This window comes from Pimephales promelas, chromosome 17 (assembly GCF_988280905.1).
Source record: "Pimephales promelas chromosome 17, fPimPro1.hap1.1, whole genome shotgun sequence".
Classification (NCBI taxonomy): domain Eukaryota; kingdom Metazoa; phylum Chordata; class Actinopteri; order Cypriniformes; family Leuciscidae; genus Pimephales; species Pimephales promelas.
In genome coordinates, this window is record NC_142785.1 from 29,476,104 (window position 1) to 29,496,439 (window position 20,336).

The 20,336-nt window shown below is 37.7% G+C and overlaps 1 protein-coding gene and 1 long non-coding RNA gene across 2 annotated transcripts in view; one reads left to right on the plus strand and one right to left on the minus strand.

Moving 5' to 3' along the window:
- cdh12b (cadherin 12b) overlaps positions 1–20,336 on the plus strand; it is a 155,081-nt gene that overhangs the window by 50,355 nt on the left and 84,390 nt on the right. The window lies entirely within an intron of this gene.
- LOC120462477 (uncharacterized) lies at positions 480–5,873 on the minus strand. The gene is made up of 5 exons (XR_016147138.1): positions 5,737–5,873; positions 4,690–4,769; positions 4,430–4,539; positions 4,050–4,153; positions 480–1,112 (listed from the first exon to the last, which is right to left on the minus strand). It is a non-coding gene; the product is annotated as an uncharacterized LOC120462477 (long non-coding RNA).

Here is a 20,336-nt window from a genome sequence, read left to right on the forward strand (position 1 = left end):
ATGTTAATTGCCCAGATGAATTTCATGTTGGATTGCACTTGGTACTAGGCCGGACCCAAGTGGGCAACATGCACAAGACCCATCTCGGTCCCAGCTTTAACCCAGCCGATATTTATATGTGGGGCCCATGTGGGTTTGAAATGGGCTGAAAAATGGGCTTTGATTGGGATTGTCCGCGGGTTACATAATGGCCCTATGTAAATTGCCCAGATGAATTTTATGTAGGATTACACTTGGTACTAGGCCGGACCCAAGTGGGCAACATGCACAAGACCCATCTCGGGCCCAGCTTTAACCCAGCCGACATTTGTATGTGGGTCCCATGTGACTTTGAAATGAAAAGTGGGCTCTGTATGGGATTGTCCGTGGGTTCCATAATGGTGCCATGTAAATCGCCCAGGTGGGTTTCATGTAGGATCGCACTTTTAACAGGTGGGCCCCAACTGGGCCACATGCACAAGACCTATCTTGGTCCCAGCTTTAGTTTTTTGTGGGTACTACAAGGTTACTATATGGGCTGAAATATGGGCTTTAAGTGGGTTTGTCCATAGGTTCCATGCTGGCCCCAGCAACTTGCTGGATTTCAGGATTCAGGATTTCTTTTATACAGGATTTCACAGGGCTTTAGGTGGGGCCCAACTAGGAATCATATGCATGTGGCCCAATTAGGGATCATCTGGGCTCCATCTAAATGAGTAGCAACACCACACAAACAAGTTTTAAAGCATTAGAGCACACAGTGATATTGAAATATTTTCAATTTTATTAAAATTACTCATAATCATATTATGCTATATTCTGAAATTCCAGGGACAATATTTAAAGAAGCAGATTTATGTCAGATTAAAGAGTATCTATTTAATACCTATTTGTTAAAATACATATTTTGAACCTGTATTTGACCCAGTCTTTACTGAACATTTGAACAGGATATAAATTGGTGACAGTTAGAAGAAGCAGCAACTATACAGTACATTTATCAGTACAGCTTACACTGCAGACAGTCATTTGCGCATCTAGACACTCTCCTCCTCCATCTCTTGTCCTGGACTATTTTGAGAGTTCCCTCTCAGTTCCTTGCCAGTTGATCTGTGTTGTCTTCTTAAGAGCCTCTGCAAAACATTTTTTTTTTTTTTTTTTTTTAGGGATTTTGATTTTAGAAAAATCATGTTACTTACACGTCACAATACCTTATGACAGAATAACAATTTCTACTCAGGATAAAAAAAAAAACAGCAAAAAAATTATATAGGAATGGTGACGGTTTTGGAATGTCACTGGAAGGGCATTTAGGAAATCAATAAAAAACAGTTTATAAAGTATGCATAATAAGTATAATGATTTATGATTACTTTTAAAGTAAAATTAGGAATGCTCCGATCAATCGGCCAGATATTAGGGTTAGGTTAACTAAGTAAGTAAGTAAAAGTTTATTTATATAGCACCTTTCACAGGTACAAGGCAACAAAGTGCCTTACAACAAAAACATTAATATCATAAAATACACACAATAAAAGCATAGACAGTACATGACCATATCATGTAACACAGGTACCTAATTAAAAGCCTGAACAAATAAATAAGACTTTAGTCTGCATTTGAAGGCATCAACAGAGTCAAAAGAGCGCATATACAGTGGGAGGGGGTTATTAAACGCCTTCTGAAGCAAAGCCATGAGTTTGTGTAAGAAAAATATTCGGTAACGCTTTAGATTACAGCCCGGAATGTACTATGTAATTAAGAGGAATTTACAGTGTAACTTTCTGCAATTATAGTGTACCTATAAAGGACTTGCATGTAAGTATATGGGTAAAGTTTTGGGAATAATGGGGTAACAACCAGGAGAATTAAAAATATATATTAATACTGTAAGTATTATAGAAATAAGGGTTACTTATTCTACTATTATGATACAACAGTCTTACATTTGGGAGCAATTTAGCGAGTACATACACTGCAAACCTTTTTGTAAAAATTGTGTATCAATACTGTATAGGTTTTTTTTAAAGGACAGGGTACATGTATAGGCATTTATACAATTCTTTAATATTTTTAAAAAAAATTATAGCAAAAGTGCAGATGTTTAAGTTTTGGCTAACATGTTTCAAGGCAAGAAAAGCTAAGACTATTGCAATTTTTTTTTAAATACTGGGACATATATTTTGTTTGATGTGGTTACAGGGTAAGTGGTGCTTGTATAATAAATAAAGGTTTCCAAGTCAGTGATATAAAACTGTGTATGTATTTTTATTGTACTTACCCTGTAACTACATGGAACAAGGGGGTAACAAGCACCACCACATGAAACAAGTGTATCTTTCCCCAATATTTAAGCAAAAGTTGCAATAGTTTTTGTTTCAGTGCACTTATGTAAAAAAGATGACTTTATAAATGCATATGTACCCTGTAATTTTTTTTAAAAGCCTGTAATTTTAGAGTAGGTATTGGTTCACCTTTATTTCAAAAAGGTACGCAGTGTACAATTTTCTGGTGAAATTGCTCCCAAATGTAAGATTGTTATCACAATAGTAGGATAAACACCCTTTAGTCCTTTAATACTTACAGTATAAATAATTGTTTAATTCTCCTGGTTGTTACATCCTTATTCCCCAAACTTAATATATTGTTCCTTTATACTTATATTGTAAGTATGTTATAGGTACACTATAATTACCAAAGGTTACGCTGTTAAATCGCTTTAATTACGCAGTACTTTCCAGGCTGTAATCTAAAGCATTATCAAATATTCATATTTAAAACTTTATTAAATAAAATAACCAGCTTCCGGCCAAGCGAACATACAGATTGCACTTAAGTGTAAAGTGCAACTTATGTGGTTTTAAGTTGATATTTACTCTACACCATTATGCACTACGCTACTTCTGACGTCACAAATTGACCTATGGCTAAGCCATTCAGTCAAACACGATGACCAGTGCGCACCTAACCTAATACACTCGGACATTCTCTGCTTCCACGTCCATTGAAATGCATTGCAGTTAGTCAGTTTTCATTAGGTTTTTTTTGTCATTTTAAGTTTAAAATGGTCAAACGGTGTGCATGGGGTACATACAACTCCGACACTAGGTTCCCGAGAGACTGGGCGACGGTGTGTATTTCTTTACCCTTTCCCAAGCCACTTCTCAACAGAGATAAGTGTCTGCTCTGGATTAAGTTATGCGATTAAGTCATGCGCCGCGGTAGACCACAACAACAACTAAAGTTAGCCTTCTAGTTGCTTTGCACATCATGTCACTTAGCTTAATTAGCGTATCTGTAAATAACCGAGATAACAAATGTTAACAATGTTGTGCTGAATGATTCATGTAAATACTGTAGCACCAAACGGTGATGGCAACGATATGCGGTATATCACGTTTACATTGTAACCTGTAAATTACATTTTTGCCTGGAGCTGAAGCTTTTCATCGGCCTTCTCAACAACAAAATTATTAATATAACCCTCCAATGCATAGTTAAGGCCCTTAAGGTGACTTTGAGATGATATATAATATTTTTGTCTCCAAAAATCACCAATTGCCTCCTGTAAAATGTCTGCCATAGCGCCTGTCCCCGAATGTTGACTGTTTGTCCAAGTGAGTGGAGGGGGCGTGGCTTAGCCACAGGTCAATTGCATAAGTTTGCAAGTAGGCTGCTTATGGACATTTAGTTGGAAGCTAGTTGTTTTACTTTAAAAAGTTTAAATATGGATATTTTTCAAACAAAATTTTTGCTTCAGAAGGCCTTTATTAACCCCCCTGGAGCCGTGTGGAGTTTATGATGGATGGATGCACTTTTTTGAGCTTTTTTAAACTAATAGTTGCAATCCACTGCCATTACGAAACTTGGAAGCGTCAGGGTGTTTATTAATAAAATTCTGATTGTATTTGTCTGAAAGAAGAACGTGGGCTAATATACACCAAAGGATGGCTTGAGGGTGAGTAAATCATGGGCTAAATACTCTAATTAAATTATGTAAAATCTAATTTTGAAAAATTTATTAAATTAAGTACAATCAAAACACCTCAACAAGGTTAATAAATCCATACCGGAAGTGACAGTACAATGTAGTAGATAAAGAGCAATCCTCCACCAAATTGCCAGTACTCATCTGGATCCTTGGTCAATCTGGGATGGGGTGGGGTGATGCGTCCTTAACAATATTAAAACAAAACGTATCAATATCGTACCAACATTTGCCATTATAAAACATTCAGAGAACATGAAAAATAGCCCAATAGCTCCCCGGTCTCCACTGTGTGTGTTTAATACTCACTGCTGTGTGTGTGTGTGTGTGTGTGTGCACTTGAATGGATGAAATGAAGAGCACAAATTATGAATTTGGGGACACATGTCACATCACATCAATTAAAGCTTTAAAAAAAGAACTTGCTACTCCAAAATCAAACAAACCATCAAACAATTTTACCTGTAGCCACATTTATCCTGTTATGACACGTCTGAGGGTCTTTCCCTTGATGTTCTTCCGTGAACTAAATAAAGGGCTCATGATGGTGACATGTTCTCCTTTCTTTGTCACTTTAGAGGAAGAAAGACATAAAGATAATTAGTTACTCAGATTTGTCACTGGTAGAGGATATGACTTTTGATGATGAGTATAATACTTTTGACAACATAATATATTAATCCCAATGTAAGGTTTAGAAGCAATGGTTAAAACTGACTTACATAATGAAGTTGATAATCATGCCGTGGTGGATTTGTCTCTGTTGGGTGCCTGCTCTCCCCCCAAAAATCTTCTTCCAGTGCTTGATATATAAAAATAATAAAAAAATAAACAAATCTCTTATCATTAGCAGTTATCAGTTTTTTAAGAGGTGATGTCAAAATATTTAGAAACGGGCATCTACTAAAATATAAGAGATTTAACGTTAGACCAATAACATTTCTCAACTCTTCTGTAGATTCCAGTGTTTCAGAGATGACCGTTTTATCAGTCAAATCATATTTATATAGCGCTTTTCACAATATATCAGTCACTTTACTCATTTGGATTCTACTTCCCTAGTAAATAAATAAATAACTTCTACCAGAATATATTAGAACACATTTCATACTAATTATACTTCAATTTCATTAACATAATGACACATCACCTAAGAAGACTTTATTACACAATGAACATTTTATATATATATACATATATATATATATATATATATATATATATATATATATATATATATATATATATATATATATATATATATATATTACGACAAAAAAATAAAGTAATAACGTTACCACTATTAAGTGTACCAAAAGTATATTTGCAATAGTTCCACTTTAGCACAATCAAATACACTTACTCAGAAGCACTAACGTTGCTTTCAGATAAATATGGTTAGCTACCCGTTATGTTAACGTTACAAACACAACTGCAGGTAACTAGTAGCCTACGTCCGTTATCCGTTTATAAAACTCTCGTATGTAACGTTAACGTTAAGTTACACAGAACATTTCTGGGTAGTTAATGAACTCCGTTTAGGTATTACATTCAAATAAGTGGATGAGAGTGTTAATATAGTTCATGGTTGAATATGCAGATAAACAAAACGTATGTGAATATTCACATACGTTTTGTTTATCTGCATATTCAACCATGAACTATATTAACACTCTCATCCACTTATTTGAATGTAATACCTAAACGTTTATATTAGTGGATCTCAGTTTTTCTAAAATGATAGTGGAGACAGAAAAATGTTCTCTTACCTGATCGCCAATATTGCAGGATCTCACGCATCCAGTCTGAGCGTCTTCTGTGTGTTCACATCTTCTGTTCTCCTTCGTTTACATGTCACATCGCAAATAGTTCAAGATAATAAAATTGAAAGACCGAGTAATCTGAGCAGCCGTCGTCATCAACTCAAATGTATTTGATTTTTCAAACTTGACCAGTAAAAAGGCGCGCACAGTTGTCATTGGCCAGTTACATAGATGACAGTCAGATTAACCAATCATGATCAAAGAAGGTGAAACAACCGAAGTTACGACGTCACTCTGTAGGCCAAAACGCAGAAGTGAATTTGCATTTTAGCATTACAGTTCCCTCGCTCTAAAGCCTATGGGTTTTTTGAATGGGTTTTTGCTAAATCTCCTGAAATAAGGTCTCTGGTGAACAGAGCCTCTAAATATTTTCACGTTTTGATCTATGACATAGAACACACAATTATAACCTGCGTGTGTTTTTTTTTTAAACTTTATTGTGTCTGATTGTGTTTTTTAAAATCTTTATATGCTTCAAAATGTATATAAATTTTGGATTAACTTGTAAAGATTATCTTGCTAGACAAAACGTGTAAGGGTCACAACCCTCTGTTAAACACAGATCTTATTTTTTGCGATTTTCCAAAAGTCTATGGGGAAAATGCATTGCCTTTTTACCGAGGGAACCCATGCGCCGCTAGCTTCCGGGTTGTCCTACAAAGTGACGTCATCACTTCGGCACTCTATTGTTTCAGTGGTAATGATTAAAAAAAAAAAAAAGTGGTAATGATTTTTTTTTTTAAGAAATCCGTGTTTAATTTAATTTGTAGGCTATATTATTTGATTACTGTTTTTATGAAAGTGTGTGAATAAAAATGTAATCCTGCAAGCTAAACTTTAGGCACACACACAAAATTGTAAACCCCAAACAAAATCGCACAAAGCAAAAAAAGTTTATTCTGCACTTGTTGAGATTGAAATTATATCCATTATTTTTATTATTGTTAATAATATACTGATTCTATTTCAACACAAATTTATATTTTTGAAGTGGTGTTTTGATCAAAATATCATAAAATGCTACAATAATAATTAGAAATTAATAATTATAAATAATAATAATTTAAATGTTATGGATTTCTTGAAGACATGACATTGATTCAACAAACAGATAAAAACAATTCAACTGTTTAGCATTAAAATGTTACATTGTGTACATTGTGTGCATTCTGTACTCGCTGCAAATGTGATTTTTGAATTTAGTTTTGATTTTCCCTTCAAACACTGCATGTTGCATTCTAACTTTTTTTACTTGGGCTATTTCATCATCTGGACTGAGTTCTCTTTCAATAATCAAAACCCTAACCCTAACCCCAATATTTAAAATCTCTAGAATTACATTGTCACTAACTGACTGACCAGAAAACTCTTGAGTATTTCCATTGAATAAGGGCATTTGGCTGATGCTAGGGGTTTGATTTATTCTAGCCATCTCAAGTCATTAGAATATTTTGATAGATAAGTAGCTTCTGTAACCCGTTCTTCATATTGTACAGTGACCATTTTCGGGATATTTTGAACCATTTGTATAACTATATTGAGATAAGCATATTGCAGTAACTCAGAAGTTTGCAGTAACAAAATTAAACCACTAAAAGTTGACACTTTGAATATTTAGTGTCAATGATTAGGGTTGGAACTAATATCTGCTGAACGCCAACACTCCAGGACTGGATTTGAAGAGCCGTGGCCTATACTGTATCCACATACCAATACTATTGCCAACAGTATTGGGACACCCATCCAAGTTATTGAATGGGGGTGTTTCAATCACTTCCATGGCCACAGTTGTATAAAATCAAGCACCTAGGTATGCAGGTGCTTCTACAAACATGTGTAAAAATATAGGTTGCTTTCAGGAGCTCAGTAAATTCAAGCGTGGTACCATGATAGGTTTCCACCTGTGGAATAAGTCCATTTGTGAAATTTCCTCACTACTAAATATGGTCAACTGTTAGTGGTATTTTAACAAGGATTATACTGTAAATCATAAATATACTGTATATAAATGTTTTAATGATTGCACAGATATGTTTTTTTTACAAGTGTATAGTTTATGAAGTCATTTACAGATGCACAATTTATATTTATTCCATAGTTCATTATATTCACAATTATACTTGTATATATTTCCGCATTAAGGATCCATATTGAGATTACTTATGTGGAAACTACTTTGGGCCCATGTAGGCAGCCTTTATGGGAATGTTTGTGTTTGCCCATGTCTGACCCATGCAGTTTATCAAAATGGGCCCCATATATTTTTCACATACAGAACCCATATAGAGATTACTTATGTGGAAACTACTTTGGGCCCATGTAGGCAGCCTATATGGGACTGCTTGTGTTTGCCCATATCTGACCCATGCGGTTTATCAAAATGGGCCCCATATATTTTTTACATTCAGAACCCATATAGAGATTACTTATGAGGGAACTACCTTGAGCCCATGTAGGCAGCCTATATGGGACTGCTTGTGTTTGCCCATATCTGACCCATGCGGTTTATCAAAATGGGCCCCATATATTTTTCACATTCAGAACCCATATAGAGATTACTTATGTGGAAACTACTTTGGGCCCATGTAGGCAGCCTTTATGGGAATGTTTGTGTTTGCCCATGTCTGACCCATGCGGTTTATCAAAATGGGCCCCATATATTTTTCACATACAGAACCCATATAGAGATTACTTATGTGGAAACTACTTTGGGCCCATGTAGGCAGCCTAAATGGGACTGTTTGTGTTTGCCCATATCTGACCCATGCGGTTTATCAAAGTGGGCCCCATATGTTTTTCCCATTCAGAACCCAAATAGAGATTACCTATGAGGGAACTACCTTGGGCCCATGTAGGCAGCCTAAATGGGACTGTTTGTGTTTGCCCATGTCTGACCCATGCGGTTTATCAAAATGGGCCCCATATATTTTTCACATACAGAACCCATATAGAGATTACTTATGTGGAAACTACTTTGGGCCCATGTAGGCAGCCTAAATGGGACTGTTTGTGTTTGCCCATATCTGACCCATGCGGTTTATCAAAGTGGGCCCCATATGTTTTTCCCATTCAGAACCCAAATAGAGATTACCTATGAGGGAACTACCTTGGGCCCATGTAGGCAGCCTAAATGGGACTGTTTGTGTTTGCCCATGTCTGACCCATGCGGTTTATCAAAATGGGCCCCATATATTTTTCACATTCAGAACCCATATAGAGATTACTTATGAGGGAACTACCTTGAGCCCATGTAGGCAGCCTATATGGGACTGCTTGTGTTTGCCCATGTCTGACCCATGGGGTTTATCAAAATGGGCCCCATATATTTTTCACATTCAGAACCCATATAGAGATTACTTATGAGGGAACTACCTTGTGGGCCCATGTAGGCAGCCTATATGGGACTGCTTGTGTTTGCCCATATCTGACCCATGTGGTTTATCAAAATGGGCCCCATATATTATTCACATTCAGAACCCATATAGAGATTACTTATGAGGGAACTACCTTGGGCCCATGTAGGCAGCCTATATAAGACTGTTTGTGTTTGCCCATGTCTGACCCAGTTTATCAAAGTGGGCCCCATATGTTTTTCCCATTCAGAACCCATATAGAGATTACTTATGAGGGAACTACCTTGGGCCCATGTAGGCAGCCTATATGGGACTGTTTGTGTTTGCCCATATCTGACCCATGCGGTTTATCAAAATGGGCCCCATATGTTTTTCCCATTCAGAACCCATATAGAGATTACTTATGAGGGAACTACCTTGGGCCCATGTAGGCAGCCTATATGGGACTGTTTGTGTTTGCCCATGTCTGACCCATGCAGTTTATCAAAGTGGGCCCCATATGTTTTTCCCATTCAGAACCCATATATAGATTACTTATGAGGGAACTACCTTGGGCCCATGTAGGCAGCCTATATGGGACTGTTTGTGTTTGCCCATATCTGACCCATGCGGTTTATCAAAGTGGGCCCCATATGTTTTTCCCATTCAGAACCCATATATAGATTACTTATGAGGGAACTACCTTGGGCCCATGTAGGCAGCCTATATGGGACTGTTTGTGTTTGCCCATGTCTGACCCATGCGGTTTATCAAAATGGGCCCCATATATTTTTCACATTCAGAACCCATATAGAGATTACCTATGAGGGAACTACCTTGGGCCCATGTAGGCAGCCTATATGGGACTGTTTGTGTTTGCCCATGTCTGACCCATGCAGTTTATCAAAGTGGGCCCCATATGTTTTTCCCATTCAGAACCCATATAGAGATTACCTATGAGGGAACTACCTTGGGCCCATGTAGGCAGCCTAAATGGGACTGTTTGTGTTTGCCCATGTCTGACCCATGCGGTTTATCAAAATGGGCCCCATATATTTTTCACATTCAGAACCCATATAGAGATTACCTATGAGGGAACTACCTTGGGCCCATGTAGGCAGCCTATATGGGACTGTTTGTGTTTGCCCATGTCTGACCCATGCAGTTTATCAAAGTGGGCCCCATATGTTTTTCCCATTCAGAACCCATATAGAGATTACCTATGAGGGAACTACCTTGGGCCCATGTAGGCAGCCTAAATGGGACTGTTTGTGTTTGCCCATGTCTGACCCATGCGGTTTATCAAAATGGGCCCCATATATTTTTCACATTCAGAACCCATATAGAGATTACCTATGAGGGAACTACCTTGGGCCCATGTAGGCAGCCTATATGGGACTGTTTGTGTTTGCCCATGTCTGACCCATGCAGTTTATCAAAGTGGGCCCCATATGTTTTTCCCATTCAGAACCCATATAGAGATTACCTTTGAGGGAACTACCTTGGGCCCATGTAGGCAGCCTAAATGGGACTGTTTGTGTTTTCCCATGTCTGACCCATGCGGTTTATCAAAGTGGGCCCCATATGTTTTTCCCATTCAGAACCCATATAGAGATTACCTATGAGGGAACTACCTTGGGCCTATGTAGGTTGCTTATATGGGATTGATTGTGTTTGCACATGTCTGTCCGATATAGTTTGGCCATGTGGGCCCCATATGTATTGCCCCATTCAAAACCCATATAGAGATTACCAACGTGGGTGCCACATTGGGCTCATGTAGGCAGCCTATATAGGACTGATTGTGTTTGCCCATGTCTGACCCATATGGGTTATGAAAGTGGACCCCATATATTTTTCCCATTCATAACCCATGTATAGATTATCTATGTGGGTACTACCTTGGGCCCACGCAGGCAGCCTATATGGGACTGCTTGTGTTTGCCCATATCTGACCCATGCGGTTTATCAAAATGGGCCCCATATATTTTTCACATTCAGAACCCATATAGAGATTACCTATGAGGGAACTACCTTGGGCCCATGTAGGCAGCCTATATGGGACTGCTTGTGTTTGCCCATATCTGACCCATGCGGTTTATCAAAGTGGGCCCCATATATTTTTCACATTCAGAACCCATATAGAGATTACTTATGAGGGAACTACCTTGTGCCCATGTAGGCAGCCTATATGGGACTGTTTGTGTTTGCCCATGTCTGACCCATGCAGTTTATCAAAGTGGGCCCCATATGTTTTTCCCATTCAGAACCCATACAGAGATTACCTATGAGGGAACTACCTTGGGCCCATGTAGGCAGCCTAAATGGGACTGTTTGTGTTTTCCCATGTCTGACCCATGCGGTTTATCAAAGTGGGCCCCATATGTTTTTCCCATTCAGAACCCATATAGAGATTGCCTATGAGGGAACTACCTTGGGCCCATGTAGGCAGCCTAAATGGGACTGTTTGTGTTTGCCCATGTCTGACCCATGCGGTTTATCAAAGTGGGCCCCATATGTTTTTCCCATTCAGAACCCATATAGAGATTACCTATGAGGGAACTACCTTGGGCCTATATAGGTTGCTTATATGGGATTGATTGTGTTTGCACATGTCTGTCCGATATAGTTTGGCCATGTGGGTCCCATATGTATTGCCCCATTCAAAACCCATATAGAGATTACCAACGTGGGTGCCACATTGGGCTCATGTAGGCAGCCTATATAGGACTGATTGTGTTTGCCCATGTCTGACCCATATGGGTTATGAAAGTGGACCCCATATATTTTTCCCATTCATAACCCATATAGAGATTATCTATGTGGGTACTACCTTGGGCCCACGCAGGCAGCCTATATGGGACTGGTTGTATTTGCCAATGTCTCACCCATTTGATAAACCCAAATGGGCCCCATTTGTGTTCCCCATTTTGAGCCCATGCCCTCATTTCCCATTAGTGACCCAACTAGGACCCACATAGGGAGCCCACTTATTTTTGCCCATGTGGGACCGACGTAGCTGACCCAAGTGGGCCCCAGAAAAGATGCCCATTTTGGGACCATACCCACTTGGTACCCACGTAGCCCAAGCATAAACCATGTGGGGCCCACATATACATGTTGGCTGGGTGTACAACAAGCCTGAAAAAGTTATACGAATTGAAAAATCATGACCAATTTAATTCATTTTGAAGTGTACTGCATTTACAACTTGAAAATCCTTGAAGCTTCACTGTTTTCTTTCTAGCGATCTATAGTTCTGCTGAAATTAAGAGTCAATATTTCAGAACATTCCTTAATTTTGAGATAAATATTGAGCACACCTGCAGAGAATATCTCCAAGGACAACAACAAACTCGCATAGGATCGATATTTTTAGTGTGGATCACGCCTTCTCAGACTGGCAAATTTAGGCTAGGTAATTTGCCCAGACCCACCAACGCTAATTAAATGCAAATCATCAAATGAACTCCTGCTGATGGGTTGGTTTTCCTTGAACTTTGTTTAATCCAATCCTTTAATTGCTTAACAGGATCAATCATGGAACCTTAATTAGCCTAAATGTCCAGATGCGTTTAAGTCATTCAGGTTATGGAGATTGGAAGAATGTAATGGAGGCTGGCAGTCTGGGGCTGTCTGGGAATTCATCTACTGCAGTCAGTTGTCTCCTTGAAATGCCGCGTGAATGCTTCCCTCTCCCTGCCAGTCCACTTTCTCTCAGTGTGGTGAGTTGAGTCAGTGAACGGATGCTATTTTGCTCCCCTAAATAATTTTACATTAGGCCTACCGCTTCCAAAAGTGGTATGACGCAACTGGCACAGGCCTCCGCTTAAATCAGCCACATTTTGACCGAATGACTAGGCCAGAACTGCTGAAGTGATTCTGTAATTGAGTGAAATTCTGAGCAGTCTCCTGCAAAGTCTCTTGTTGAAGAGAGATATGTTTCACAGGCATCGAATAACTGGGATGAGTTTGACTTCAGGTCACCTCAATCTATGCTGAAGTGATGGAGGTTTTCAAAGTGTTGATATAAGCCTTCTGCTTGCGGTGGAATCAAGGGCGTAGGCTTGTCTTTAACATTGTATAGGGACGTTTTAAAATCAATCAGACTATATGGATGCACCACGCTTTCGCCTACACAGTGAAATTGCCTGTTACAGTTGTCTTAAAGAAGTTGGAAAAAGCCATAGACTTGTAGGCAGGGATCCAACATACTATAAGATGCAACAACACTTCGAGCAATCCAAATTTCTCTCCTATTTCATTGTTTCATGTCTTTCCCATACTGTCCTATTGACACAGACAGACGTTTTTTTTTAAGAGCTGTGTGTGGTGAGGTTATGCTTGACTCTCTACATCGTCGCTTTCTGGGTCTGATTCTGGCTCAAACTGATACTGCAGTATCGACACCATTATTTACATTTGACAAGAACACGTATGCAACTTTCGCCCGTAAAGGTAATGGGCGTGAAGTATCCGGACAATGTGCACTACACCGTTTAGCCAATCACAACACACCGGCCCAAACTAACCAATCTGAGCCCACTGCCTAGCCTAGAAATCTAGACGCACCCTAGCGGCAGCAAAAATGATTTTGCAGCAAAGTGTGGTCTAGCAACTCTCCGTTGAGTTTTGTAGTGGAAATACCAAACTCTGGTCAGGCCAATCACATCTTGTATAGAGTTGGTGGGCGGGCTTAACACAATGACGGCAGAGTTGTGACCGTTCTGCACCGTGATTTCCATTGGTGATTTCCCTGCTACTTAAAAACAAACAAGATGCAGCTGGCGAACAGCGGTCTTTCGATTCGGCTTTGGCCGCGACTCTGGATGACTTGGAGTTAAAGGGTTAGTTCACCCAAAAATGAAAATTAAGTCATTAATTACTCACCCCCATGCTGTACCAACCCCGTAAGACCTTCGTTCGTCTTCGGAACACAAATGAAGATATTTTTGATTAAATTTGAGAGCTGTATAACTACCACATTGGCTCCTAAGGGACTGCCTCTTGACGGCCCAAAAAGTCAATGAAGAAAATGTTTAAATATCTCAAGTGACTACCGTGGCTCAACTATATGTTTATCAAGCGACGCGAATACTTTTTGTGCGAAAAAACAAACAAAAATAACGAGTTTATTCGACTATTTCTTTTCTTCCTTGTAGGCCAGAATGAGACTTCCTTAGATTTCCACGACGCATGCGCGAGAATTGCGATCTGCTTACACCAGCTTACACCACTTCAGATCGCAATTCTCGCGCATGCGTCGTGGAAATCTATAAGGAAGTCTCGTTCTGGCCTACAAGGAAGAAAAGAAATAGTCGAATAAACTCGTTATTTTTGTTTGTTTTTTCGCACAAAAAGTATTCGCGTCGCTTGATAAACATATAGTTGAGCCACGGTAGTCACTTGGGATATTTAAACATTTTCTTCATTGACTTTCTGGGCCGTCAAGAGGCAGTCCCTTAGGAGCCAATGTGGTAGTTATACAGCTCTCAAATTTAATCAAAAATATCTTCATTTGTGTTCCGAAGACGAACGAAGGTCTTACGGGGTTGGTGCAGCATGGGGGTGAGTAATTAATGACTTAATTTTCATTTTTGGGTGAACTAACCCTTTAAGAGAACATCACGTACGTCATTCTTAAAAAAGGAAGATGTGTTCGGAGTTTTGACGACCAGATACGGCAAAAGTTTAATATCAACTTGCTCCGCTGGAGGGAAAATGCATGGGACTCACTCATCCACAGTCGTTCATTGCTCTGGTTGGAAAGACAACATTTTATCCCGCGCCTCGAATTGAGGTATGCCAATTGTGAGTTCCCAGACCTAACATCTTGATTGGTCTGGCTTGCCAGCCTACCCACTGCCTGTTTCTGAGGGAGTGGTTCATAGACTCAGGATGTAAACCGGTCGTTCAAATGACGGGAAAGAGCGGCTTACAATAAAGGTGAAATTTATGAAGAAGAAAACTTTAAAAAAAAAAAAAAAAAAAAACACATACATGTTATATTGCACCCCATAAACACAATCATGCAAAGAAAAAAAAGCAGTAAACAACCCCTTTAAAATGCCACTTGAAATAAGCATTCAGATGTGCAGAGATTGCTTCCTGCGTTCCTATCAAGATAAACCACAGACGCACTTTCCTCTGTTTGCTTTCCTCATTCACTCACTGCATAGCAAATACTAAGCATACATTGCAAAGTACATTAGATAGTAAATATGTAATTTAATCTGATTTAGCAAGGCACATTTCATTGGGGACAACTCAGATGGAACCTGCATGTTAAGAGCCTGAAATTTTATAACCATCGCTTAAATTTATGACTCTGAATCATTTTCACGTTTGCTTCTTGATTAAAACAGGCAGGTTCAATTTCACCAGCCGTATCTCGCTCTATATGAACCAGTCTGAAGTGTCTCTTTGATTTTTTTTTTTTTTTTTTTTTTTTGGCTTTGAAAAAGGCTGTTTCGTTGAGAGCATCCAGGGATAAGAAGTCAACTGCTTTTCCATCAACACCTCCCCTGCAGGAGGATCAAGTCTGGCAGGCTTTAAGAGCTACTCCTTTCTCTGGCCTCCTCCGACCACTCTTGGTGTGCCAGCACCTCCAGATCTATTGTGAGCTAACTGAAAAGCCTGGCAGGCTTGGCTTACTGTTTACACTTGATGCACGTGAATGCTGCCAAACTACCAGTGGGTGGTAGCAGGTGGGGTTCAGCGCTGGCAAACTGATAAGCACATTGACCTGGGCACAAAAAGCTAGTGATCAATCCCGCAGCCAATGAAGCACACATGAGAGGCGAGATGCACTCAGGCAAATCGGAGCATCATTGGGTTGGCATTGGGACGAATCAGGTGGTGTGAGAGCTAGCGAAACTGAAAATGTTTCAAATCTTATGAGTGAATTGGATTTACAAGATCGACGAGGTGTTGAACACAGGCTCGCAGTGATGTACAAACATCTGTTACGGCATCGCATCAGGAGGTAGAGGATGGCTACTGAAACTCTTGGAACTGCATTAGAACCACAGCATTAAATGTAGAGACAGTCTCAAATCGTTGGTTTTCTGACGTCGCAAACTACCTTGTAACCAATCATGTCACCGTGTGATCATCAATGAGTGGATCTCTGATCTCTGAGTGAGTGGAGGCAGGACTACTCTGCACATTTATAATTTATTCTACATGAGACAACGTGATAACATTCAAGCTATTTTATGGCATGGAAATATATATATATATATATATATATATATATATATACATATATATATAAGTAAACAACATTTTGGTCAACATTTTGATGATCAAAGATGAGTTTTAAGGAATAAAATAATTGCTAACAGGGGGTACAGGGGCTTTAACAATGGTATATAACAATTGTGTGTATGTGTATATATATGAAGAGTTCAGATGCAAAAGCCTCTAAATGCCATTTGAAATTTTCTTCTTTAATGATGATTTTTATCAAACTTTAAGTTCAGTAAGTTCAGTAATTTCACTTAAATGGCAATGATAATTACCTATTAATTGTTATTTAAGTGAAATTACTGAACTTAAATATACAAGTTTGATAAAAATTATCATTAAAGGAGAAAATTTCAAATGGCATTTAGAGGCTTTTGCATCTGAACTCTTCATATATATATATATATATATATATATATATATATATATATATATAGCTGGGCAACGATTAATCGCGATTAATCGCATCCAAAGTAAAAGTTTGTGTTTACATAATATATGTGCATGTGTGTAGTGTGTATAATTATTTTGTATATATAAACACACACACACATGCATGTATATATTTAATAAATATTTGCATGTATAATTCATATTAAATATTAATATTTGATGTATTAATAACACATTTTTTCTGAAATATATATTATACATGCATGTGTGTGAATTTTTATATACAAAATAATTATACACTGTACACACATATATTATGTAAATCGTTATGTAAATAATTATGTATTATCGTTGCCCAGCCCTATATATATACGTGTATATATATATATATATATATATATATATATATATATATATATACACACACACACACACACACACACACACACACACACACACACACAATACCATTATACAAGCATGCGATCAGCGATACAGATCAGAAATACATGTTTTATATTACAGAATATTTCTATTTTTAATAAATCTTTTACAAGCACAACTGTTCTCAACATCTATAGTAATAAAGGAAATGTTTCTTGGGCACCAAATCATCACATTAGATTGATTTCTGAAGGATCATGTGGCACTGTAGACATGAGTAATAATGCTGAAAACTCTGCTTTGTCATCATAGTAATAAATAATAGCTATTTTATTTACATTATATATATTTTTTTATATTTATATTTTTATATATTTTTTTTATTATATATTTTTTATTTATATTTTTATTGTAATAGTATTTTGTAATATTGGTGTTTTATTGTATTTTCAATGATCAAATAAACGATCTCACAGACACCAAACTGTTAGTGTAAGTATATTTCCTTGCAAGTTCCTATTCTGGTTCTTCTTAAACAAGGACATTTTATTAGCTTCTCCACAAATTTGTTTTAACTGATCTCAAACAGTGATCAGTCCAGCTAAACTGCATATGGCATCAATATCTGAAGATATGACGGTCCCCAATAATTATGGTTACAGGATTTGTCTCTGCTCTTGGATGTACCATGGTCCATTGCATCTCAATTATGGTTTAGTGTCACCCAAATCCACACTGAAAGGTTTATTTGCTGTTTTTTGTTTTTGAACAAAGGGAAAATGCTTTGTCCCATTCTCAGAGAAACTAACAGTTAGATTAAATTACCATCTAATCATGTTAATGAAGGAACCTGACATATCTTGCTGAACGCGTTTCTAGGCAGAGATGCTCAGATAACCACAAGCTCGTTACAATCCTTGATGGATCTGAGCAATAATTGCAAGCTGCTCCTTGTGACAGCTTCTGTGCAAAATTGCTGACTTTAATGGAATTGCTTTTTGCTAACAAAGTGACAAAGGTTATTCTTAACATGATATGATAATGATTCACAGATAAATGTTCTCTATACACTTTCCTATTTAACTGTACGTAGTGACAAGTGTGTGCGGGTGTGAAAGTGACAGAAAAAACTGTATAGTTATTATCAGAGCATGCTATAAGTCACATTCAAGTTCTAAATTACCAACAATCAGCCCTTTACCTTTTTTTTCAACACTCTTTAGGACTGGGTTATCTACTTATACGACCTTCAAATATATAATCAGTATAAATATGTCACGATTCCAATGCACTGCAATGCATCACAACATCATAAATTGAATTGTGACTGAAACCGCATTAAACACACCCAACGTGTCCATAACAGAGTGGATATATGTGCTTATTTGGACGACTTGCTTCTTCAATCGATCTGTTGGACATGATGTGGATGCACAAAATAAAACTATTGATAAAAAAAGCACAATAATGTCTACAAATATTGCTCTATCTATCTATATGATTGTATCAGCGCAACTCTAACACTATTACTGCTAAAACAAATATTTATCTAAGCCATATATGATTAACAAGTGATGTTAATCCATTACTGCTGTTATTAATGTGAACACTACATTAATCAACTATTCAATGCTATAGTGGAATTTCAACTGGAGCATGTTATCATCTTTTTCTATTTGAGTGTATTTTAAAATGTAATTTATTTCAGTGATGGCAAAGCTGCATTTTTAGCATCATGGCTCCAGTCTGCAGTGTCGGATGATCCTTCAGAAATCATTATATGCTGATCTGGTGCTCAAGTTCTCAATATTCTGAATGGTGTAAAAACTGTTTCCAACATGTATAATAATAAGAAATGTTTCTTGAGCACCTAATCATCTTTTTAGAATGACTTCTGAAGGATCATGTGTATCACAGGAATACATTTTAAAATATATTAAAATAGAAAAGAGTTGTTTTAAATTGTAGCAATTGGTAAGCAAAACACATTTAATGAAAGATGTATTCATATTGAATTTTCAAAACATTTATGTAGTTACACTCTCAGAAAAAAAAGTACAAAAGCCGTCACTGGGGCTGTACCTATTCAAAAGGTAAACTTTTGTCAATTTTAGGTGCTAATATGTACATTTCATGTGCTAATATCTACATTTTAGGTGCTGATATATACATTTTAAGTGTTAATATGTCCATTTAGGTGTTAATATGTGCATTTAAGGTGCTAATAAGTACATTTTAGGTGTTAATAAGTACATTTTAGGTGTCAATATGTACATTTTATGTGCTCATATGTACATTTCAGGAGCTAATATGGACATTTTAGGTTGTAATATGTACATTGTAAGTGCTAATACATTTTAGGTGCTCATATGTCCATTTCAGGAGCTAATATGTCCATTTAGGTGGTAATATGTACATTTTTGGTGCTAATATGTCCATTTCATGAGCTAATATGTCCATTTTAGGTGCTAATATGTACATTTCAGGTGCTAATATGTACATTTCAGGTGCTAATATGTACAAAAGTGTACCTTTTAAAAAGATACAGCCCCAGTGATAGCTTTTGTACCTTTTTTTCTGAGAGTGTATGTATATAATATTGGAAGTGAAACACATGTGAAGGTCACATATGGTAAGGATTTGTCCTCTGCATTTAACCCATCCAAGTTAGTGCACACACATTAGGAGCAAAGTAATGAACACACACACACACAAACACACCAACCCGATCACACTAAATGTGTCTTTATAGCACGCATGTGTATTGTTGTGTAATTTATACACTGAAGTGAGTTTTTACATGCATATGATACGCATTGGTTGGTTTGGGTAGGTTTAGGTGTTGGGTGGGGTGCGTGTGTATTATACGTTTGGGTAGAAATAGTGGTGTGGAGTGCGTGTGTATTACACGCAAATGAAATGCATATCAAATGCATGCGAAAAACTGCGCATGTAAAAACTCATTTTCGTGAATAAATTACATGACAATACACAATGCGTGTTATAGAGATGCATTTACGTGAGAACAGGCTGAAAACACACACATCCGGAGCAGTGGACAGCCATTGTGCTGTGGCACATGGGGAGCGATTGGGAGGTTAGATGCCTTGCTCAAGGGCACCTCAGTCCGAAATATTGATATTGCACCCCAAATCCTCAATACTGAGTGTACCTCAATTCGAGAACTGA